The sequence below is a fragment of the Corvus brachyrhynchos genome, unplaced genomic scaffold (genome assembly GCF_000691975.1).
Source record: "Corvus brachyrhynchos isolate BGI_N302 unplaced genomic scaffold, ASM69197v1 scaffold408, whole genome shotgun sequence".
NCBI classification, from domain to species: Eukaryota; Metazoa; Chordata; class Aves; order Passeriformes; family Corvidae; genus Corvus; species Corvus brachyrhynchos.
The window spans coordinates 1,549,155-1,558,802 of record NW_008239759.1 but is presented as its reverse complement, the minus strand read 5'-3'; positions in this window follow the sequence as shown (position 1 = coordinate 1,558,802).

Here is a 9,648-nt window from a genome sequence, read left to right as displayed (position 1 = left end):
TCATGAAGCAAAAATCCATATGGGCAAAGAAACCCCTCATCAGAATCTAGTCTAAGATGGGAATGTGTCATCACATACTTTTCTGACTCTTACACTCTTCCATTACAGAAGGTAACCACTACACAAAGCTGCTTGGCTAAAAGGATCTTTCCTCAGTTCAAACACTGACATATTAAAGTTTAAGTAAAACCTTACTCGAAGTATTTAAACACTGTATGAAAAATATCCAGTAACTGAAGAACTCTCCACTAAAGTGTTTTTGCCCTTGATCCACTTTAAGACACTGTCATGTTGCACAGCTTCCAGGAAAAATCGGAGCAGGACTGTGCCTCATTTGACAGAATCTTCTTCTGCTTGACTCTCCAGTTATTATACAGTATCATCCTGAATTTGTTATATGAGCATTGGTTGCTATGGAAATCATCTGCTAAATTCTGCATTATTGATTTTGTTTAACATGGGAGTTGAATCATAAGAACCATTATGGTTGGCAAAGACCTTCAAGATCATTGAGTCCGACGTTTGACAGAAGTTGATGTTGTCAACTAAACCACAGAACTAAGTGCCATGTCCAGTTGTTTCTCAAACAGCTCCAGGTTTGGTGACTTCACCACCTCCCTGGGCAGCCCATTCCAATGGCTTGACAACCCTTTCCATGAAGAAATTCTTCCTGGTGTCCAACCTGAACCTCACCTAGCACAGTTTGAGCCTAGGTTCTCTTGTCCTGTCACTGGTTGCCTGGGAGAAGAGGCTGACCCCCACCTGGCTACACCCCCCTGTGAGGCAGTTCTAGAGAAGGATAAGGCCTCCCCTGAGCCTCCAGGCTAAACAATTTCAGCTCCCTCAGTGGCTCCTCACAGGACTTGTGCTCCAGACCCTTCACCAGCTCTCCCCTGAACATGTTCCAGCACCACAGTGTCTTTCTTGTTGTGAGAGGCCCAGAATTGGACACACAATTCAAGGTGTGGCCTCACCAGTGCCAAGTTCAGGGGGCCATCCCTGCCCTGGTCCTGCTGGCCACACTACTGCTGATCCAGGCCAGGATGCCATTGGCCTTCTTGGCCACCTGGGCACAGCTGGCTCCTGTTCAGACACCGTCAAAAAACCCCCTTTTTGTGAAGAACTTCCCAAAGTCCAACCTAAACCTCTCCTGGGGCAGTTTAAGACAGTGTCCTCTTGGTCACTGGTTACCTGGGAGAAGAGGCTGACCCCCACCTGGCTACACCCCCCTGTGAGGCAGTTCTAGAGAAGGATAAGGCCTCCCCTGAGCCTCCAGGCTAAACAATTTCAGCTCCCTCAGTGGCTCCTCACAGGACTTGTGCTCCAGACCCTTCACCAGCTCTCCCCTGAACATGTTCCAGCACCACAGTGTCTTTCTTGTTGTGAGAGGCCCAGAATTGGACACACAATTCAAGGTGTGGCCTCACCAGTGCCAAGTTCAGGGGGCCATCCCTGCCCTGGTCCTGCTGGCCACACTACTGCTGATCCAGGCCAGGATGCCATTGGCCTTCTTGGCCACCTGGGCACAGCTGGCTCCTGTTCAGCCACTGTCAAACATCACCCCCACATCCTTTTCCAGCCATTCTGCCCCCAGCCAGTAGTACTGCCTGGAGTTCAGACACAAGGACCCATCACTTCACCTTGTTGAACCTCATGGAATTGGCCTCTGCTCATCAATCTAGCCTTGTCCAGATCCCTCTGCAGAGCCTTCCTACCCTCCAGAGGATCAACACTCCTGCCCACTTTGGTGTCACCGACAAACTTACTGCGGGTGCATTCAATCCCCTCATCCAGACCATTGATAAAGATGTAAACAGGAGTGGCACCAACACTGAGGCCTGGGGAACCCCACTACTCACAGGCCACCAACTGGATGTAACTCCATTCGCCACCACTCTCTGGGTCCGGTCTTTGCTTTAACTCAGCGAAGAGAGCGCCTGTCCAAGCCATGGGCTGCCAGCTTCTCCAGGAGAATGCTCTGGGAGACAGTATCAAAGCCTTTGCTGAAGTCTAGGTAGTCCAGATAGCATCCACACTATTTCCCTCCTCCACTGGGCAGGCCATCTAGTCATAAAAGGAGATGAGGTTGGTCAAGCAGGACCTCCCTTTCTTAAACCCACACTGGGTAGGCCCAATCCCCTGGTTGTTCTGTATGTGCTGTGTGATGGCACTCAAGATAATCCGTTTCATAACCTTCCCAGGCCTGTATTTCCTGGATCCTCCTTCCAACCCTTCCTGTAGATGGACATCACACTGACCAACCTCCAGTTGTCTGGGGCCCCCCTGGTTAACCAGGGCTGATGATAAATGATGGAGAGTGGCTTGGTGAGCTCTTCCTCCACTCCCTCAGTACGCCTTGGTGAATCCCATCCAGTCCCATACACTTGTGATTGTCCAAGTGGCACAGCAGGTCATTAACTACTTCCTCCTGGATTGCAGGGGTCTATCCTGCTCTCCATCCCTGTCTACCAGGGCTGGCTGCCCTGAGGATAACTGGACCTTCTGTTAATAACTGAGGCAAAGATGCCATCAAGCAACTCAGCCTTTTCCTCTTCCTTGGTGACAATTTTTCCCCCCAAATCCAATAAATGATGAAGATTTTCCTTGGGTCTCTTTTAAGTTGTTAATGTATTTATTTTAAAAGTTTTTATTATCTTTCAAAGGCCAGAATGAGTTCTAGCTGAGCTCTTGCCTTTCTAATCTTCTCTCTACATGACCTAAAAACACTGTTGTACTTTGCCTGAGTTGCCTGCCCCATCTTCCAAAGGTCATAAAATCTCTTTTATTCCATGAGTTCCAGTAGAAGTTTCTTCTTCAGTCAGGCTGGTCTTCTTCCCTGCCAGCCCACCTTTTAGGAAATAGGGAGAACCTGCTCCTGTGCCTTTTAAGATTTCCTTCTTAAAGCAGATCCAGACTTCCTGGAACCCTTTGTTCCTAAGCACTGTTTCCCAAGTGACTGACTGAACCAGTGTCCTCAACAGGCCAAAGTCTGCCCTCAGGAAGTTCAAAGCAGAGGTTCTGTTGATCCCCTTACTTTTTTCACTAAGAATAGAGAAACTCCATCATTCCATGGTCAATGTGCCCAAGATGGCCTCTGACCACCACTTCTCCCACAGTCTTTCTCTGTTTGTAAACAGCAGGTCTGGAAGGGCATGCCCTGGTAGGTTCCCTTACCAGCTGTGTCAGAAGTTACCTTCCACACTCTCCAGGAACCTCCTAGACTGTCTCCTCTCCACTGTGCTGTGCTTCCAGCAGACACTTGGCAAGTTAAAATCTCCCACAAGAACAAGGGCTAGAGGTCATGAAACATCCACTGATAGAATATTTCACTTCATCCTGGTTGGGTGGTCTGTAACAGATTCCCAGCAGGATCTCTGCCTTGCTGGCCATCCCTCTGATCGTCACCACAGGCACTCAGCCTTCTCTGGAAGGCCTTGTACCCATCCACTGCAGCACCCCAGTCATCCCCCCACATTTCTATGATGATAACTACGTCACAGCTTCCTGCTGCCAATGGCTTCCATTGTTTGTTACCCATGCTGGGTGAATTGGTGCACTTCAGCTGGGCTGTCAATGTCAGACACAACAGTGGCATGTCACCCCAGGCTCGTAAGTGTCACTTTTTAGATCTAAGCTGTAGTCTTTTGAGTAGGTTCTGATCACTACTTCCACAACAAAATTCATAAAAACAGAATGAGAGAATTCAATCTCAATGAAATGACACAGATCAACAATAGCATCCAAGCTCTGCAAGGATCTGAGTGGATCACAAACATTCTGTATTTCTATACTCATCCGCAAGCTGGGCTCTTTTATGACTTGGGAATAATTTATTTAAGAATCTATTCAAGGACACCTTCAAAATGAAATTCTTCAACCAGCATAGGTAGTGCAAGGAGCATGCATCATAACTGGCTCTATTTGTCAAGTGAGTTTATCCTCTCTCAGAGGGCAATCCTCAGTGATTCAACTGGATTATTTTCAACACTTACATTGTTTTATTCACAGTCAGCTAGACCATCAAAACATAGCATCATTTTTTAGTCTCTCTACAATTTTGTGCGAACTGAAACAAAACAAAAAGAATCTGTCTTCTGCTTTTACTAAGGGGATGTTAATTAGCACACAAATAACACTTATGATAAAGTCCGTCAAATTAAGTAAGGCAGTAAATTCAAATTTAACTATCTAAATTGAGGTAAATTCTGAAGATCAAATCTTCAGAGACAAATACTGTTAATATTACACAAACAAGCAGCCTGAGAGTACTTTGAGGACTACTAGTGTTGTGGAATACTAGGCAAACACCATATGAAGCCAGCAAATGAAATCAACGAATGAAAAATTAACCTGACTGAATATAAGAACTATGTGAGGCTGGTTTTCTATTGACTCATGATTTGTGGCTTTACGCCTCAGAAAGCATGTGCACCAAACGCTAAAGCATTTATGCAAAGCTTTTTTCCCCATGCAGATTCTCTGTCCAATAAAATGCAAGTTTAACTGTAACATCATCCCCCATCAGAGTTCTTCTGCTCTATTTGTCTGCCTGTTATCATGAAACCTGCAAAAATTTACCAGCATTTGTCTTAAGTTTGACCAAACAAGCCAACAGGTTCAAAAGCTAGTTGAGGATCAAAACTCATGAAAAGTACAATTGTGTAAGCCTTGCTTCCATAAGAAACAATGAAAATATAAAACCACAGATAACAGTTCATCAATATGTGCTATGAATGTGATTCACATTCAAATTACTCAAAAGTCATTAACTGTGTATATGATTATGACTCATGAAGACAGTACAAAAGGTTCCTTGACTCTGATCTTGCTGTTCTATTCAGAAAAATACATTCAAGAATCTGACATTAGTGTTTTATAAGGACATGTTTGAAAACTGAAGCACAGTAAAAGTACATATAACTTATTTTTTTTAAATGTCTCACAGAACTGAACAGGAAAAGCTGCAGAGAATTTTAATCAGAGACTGCTATGCACAACATGGGAAATTTTGCATCTCCCCCTTCTGACAAAAAACACAGAAAATGTTTTCATGTACTATAACTTACATCCTGAACTCTGCATATGCCATAGTTAAGGTGCACATAGGCCCTTCATTGTAACACTTTTATTTATCATAGCCTACACATCTCTGGATGCCCTTAGTCACAAGCAAACAGCTTACATCGAGGATTTAAATCTGCTCCTGTCTAGATACACAAAATTATCCCCCACAATAATGTTCATAGTCCATCTTTAGTTCTAAAGAGCCTCTGTGCTGACTACAGTCATGCTGTTCTCATACAGAGTGCAGAATACTAGTGCTCAATTTTATACATGCCTGTGTTACAGCTACAGGAGACAGAGAGGGCAGCTCAAGAATATTCTCTTCGTGTTCTGCCATTTTATCTTGTGTTTCAACAGCAACTTAATGACAGCTGCTGCCCTAATCAGACAGGAGCTTACATTCCAGTTGAGCAGCTTGCTCACATTTCTCCTAACACACCTATACCCCTAAGGCTATGTGGAATATTTTTTAGTCTGTGCTATGGCAAACTTCTTTGATAAATGCTTTAATACGTGCCTTCAACATGCCGAAGCAAAAGTGTATGATAAAGCTTTTCTCTCCCATAAATATGGGTATTTGTGGTTTCATTCAATTCTGACCTGGTTCAGAAGCTTTGGAGTGAGGATTCAATTCATCTCTTGATAACCTTAATCTTAATTCTTAAAACTAACTTCTCTGAATTTAAAAAAATATAACAATTAAAATTAAAACGTCATCCTAGAGCACTGGAGAGAAAAAATTACTTTTGTTCTACACTCAGTGTTCGCAAAAGTTACAGTAGGAAAGCATAACTAACACAACCATAGAAAGCAGGCCTCAAAGAAACCACTGATCGGAGACAGGATCAGCTTGACCTAAAACATTACTGCAGAAAGCGTTTTTTTCTGAAATGTTCTAAGACATTTAAATTACGTACTGGTAAAAAATGTTTCCTAAGGTCTAGCACAAAGCTGCCCTGACAAAGTTCAAGCATTTTTGTTCTCTCCACACTGTGTACAGAACAGTTTATTCCCTTCTTTGCAATGTGACTGACACAGCCTTTGTGTGTAACAGTATCCTGAAGACAATGATGAAGAGCCCTGTTTCACACAGTACCACACAGTGTGGCTGAGGCTGGACCTCTGGAGGGAGGTCATGTGGTCTGACAGCCCTGCTCAAGCAGGGTCACCTACAGCCCATTGCCCAGAATCACATCCAGATGGCTTTGGAAGGTCTCCAAAGCTGGAGACTACAGCAGCTCTCTGCCAGTGCCCCATCTGCCTCACAGTAAAGAAGGCTTCCTGATGTTCATGAGGAATATCCCATGTTTCAGTTTGTGCCCACTGCCTCTGGTCCTTTCACTGGGCAGCACTGCAATGAGCCTGGTTCTGTTCTTCTTTGCACCCTGCCTTCAGGTTTTCACACACAGGTTCTCACCTTTGTAGCCCTTCATTGAACTCTCCCTAGCAGCTCCATCTTTCTCTTGCACTAGGGAGCCTAAAGCTGGGCTCCAGCAGAGGCCTCGCTTGTGCTGTATGGAGGGGCAGGATCACCTCCCCCAACCTGCTGGCAACAGTCATCCTACTGCAACCCTGGGCACTGCTAGACATCCTTGCTGCAAGGACACAGTGCTGGCTCACATTCAGCTTGGTGTTCATCAGCATTCCCAAGTCCTTTTCTGGAAAACACATCTCCAGCTGGAGGGTTCCCACCATGTACTGGTGCCTGTGGTTGTTCCCTGCCCCGGTGCAGGACTTTGCTCTTCCACTTGTTCCCTTTGTTGTTCCCCTCATTCTCCTCAACTTCATGAAAGTCCTCTCAGCCTATTTCTGCAGTTCCTTGACCTGGCAGCACAAGCCTGCAGTTTCTCAGTTACTCCTCCCAGCTAGGTGTCACCTGCGAACTTGCTGGGAGTACACTCTGCCCCACTGTGCAAGTCATTAATGAGGATGTTGAAAAGGCTCAGGCCCAGTTTTGACCCCTGGAACACACACCTACTTACTGGTCTCTTGTGTCATATGTCACCATACTCTGGGCCCAGCCATTCACCTGAGGTCATTGTCTGCACAGCCAGTCTATACATCAACTGCTTCTCTTTGAAGGTATTACCCACAGTCAAAAGCCTTACTGAAGTCTACAAAAACAATGACTGCTGTCTCCCAGGCTCTTTAACAAGTTGGTCAAGAGCATGATATTGCCTTGCTGAATGCATACTTACTCCTGATGCCTTCTCATTGTTCATCTGGAAATGATTCTCAAGCTTAACTATTCAACAGGTTTAACCATTTAGCAAGCTCACTGGTTTTTTCCAGTAATTTTACAAATTATATCCCTAACACTACTATTCTCATTTTAGGAAAAGGATAGCAAATTAATAGTAGAACTTAGCAAGTTCCTGGTACTGTTGCATTATTTATAATCCTCCAGAGTTTTAGAGTCCTGTCTGGAAAAAGAACTGATGAAAGCAGAAGCTGAAATGACACTCCAGTATTAAATAAGTAACCCTCTGTTACTAAAACCAATATGTTCATTTTTTAGCTCCACCAGGTGCCTGACAAACACACTTGGTCAGTCCTGAGGAACAGGGATTTTCAAATTAATCAGGAGGGATCTCAAATATGATTGCATAGATATCTAAGAATCGTTTTGATCCTCTTCAAAATTATTATTAGGTATGAGTACTTGCAACAGAAGGAAAAGTTGCTTTAAAGGGACTCCAGGTTTTCACTTCTGAATGAGCTCAATGAGAAAGGCTTACACATAGCCTTACATAAAGGTCAATTTTCTCTCATGTTCAATATGCATGAGATAAGCAGAAAGCTTATAAAGAAAACAGGGAGATGAAATGTCTTTCATCCAGTAGAACCCATCATGGTGGTTTAATCTTTTTTCCCCATTACTACACAATGACATTCCTAACAGAAATCATTGTGTATGTTCTGCCTCAAGTATTTAAAAATAACAGTTGTGCTGCCTGAAATAAGGCTAAAAAACTCCAAACCTCTCTGTTTTGAATAATCCAACCAAAACTTTAGAAAACTTTCAGGTGGTTTGCACTTTTACAATTATACTGGAATATATATTCCTTTGTTACATTGATGCCATGAAGATTTTTGCCTTTTCTTTTATGCCCCTGTTATATCTTTTTTCAATTTCTGTATTCTTAGTGCTTTTTGCCTACATTCTTGGACTTGTTTGTTCAGCTAGGAGACTAAACATTTTAGAAGTTTCGTAGTTACGGATCAGTGTGCCCCAGACCCCAAGGTCCTCTCCAGAACACATTCTGTAAACTAAGATAGAACCATCCATGGGAAGATTCCTTAGGGAGGGGGGCTCATTCAAGCCACTCATTGGGGAATTTTTTGATAGATATGCTAATTAGTAAGACCTATAATGTTATACCAGATCTTTTCGGGGGGGGCATTGTGGTGTGCACTGAGGTGCCTTCGACCTGGACATGGTGCACCTAAAGATCCTTAAAATAAATACCAAGCTAAAATCCCTTTTTCCCTTCTAACCATGTTTCACTCTTAAGACCAGGAAAAAGCATCAACATGAGTTTCACACATTTAACTGTATCAGTTCAAAAACACTGACTTCATTTTGCCTGTAAAATGACCTGTGCCCAACAAGCTCTAATATGCAGTCCAATTAAGAGAAAAATATTACTGCTAGATTACGATAAGCACTCCCTTTAATGATTATACGGTGTGAAACTGGCTTAAACTTTATTGTTTAAGAGAAGCTGCAGTGCCAAGCAGAAACAATGCTGCTAAAAAAATCATCCCTATTACCCATGCATGTGTATCTGCAGTCATGCATCACATGGCTTTGGTTGTTTTTTTCCTCTATCAGAACTGTTTTCAGACACATGCATTACATAACCCCGGGCAGTACCCACGTTTCTGGCAGCACGATGGAAGCAGAAACTTCTTGAAAGACTTATCTCCTTTTTCTGCAGAGGCCCAGCAGGGAGAGGAGAGAGCAGCACACCACAGGGAGGGGGCATGGACCCTGAGGGGAAATTTAGGTTTGACGTTAAGGAACTCTTTACTGCGAGGGCTTGAAGCACTGAACAGGCTGCTCGGGGGAGGCTGTGCATGCCCCATCTCGGGGCAGGCTGTGCATGCCCCATCTCGGGGCGTGTTCAGGGCCAGGTTGGATGGGGCTGAGCAACCTGGTCTGGTGCAAGGTATCCCTGTCCATGGTGGGTGGTTGGAACTACATCATCTTTAAGGCCCCTTCCAACTCCTCACCACTCTATGGCTCTATGATTCTATGAAAGCAACCGTAAGATTGCTCTTTCTGGCCACGTTCCCACCGCCCTTATCTCATCCCGCAGGGCAGAAACAGCACGCGTATCTGGGGAGCTGCAACGCCTCTTAGACCCTAGCGGCCTGCTACGCACGTATTCCCAGGGATGCGTTTGATGGTTTGTTTCGCTGGGTAAGGATGTTTGCAAACTGAAATCCTGTCCGGAGTTCCCACCCTGCTCTGGGTACATCTGCACCCCGCGTTTTATCTGTTTTCACCCTGAGCAAGTACGACCGACACTGCGGCCACTCCCGATAGCTGCAGCCAGGGCACCATGGGCTTACAGCAGC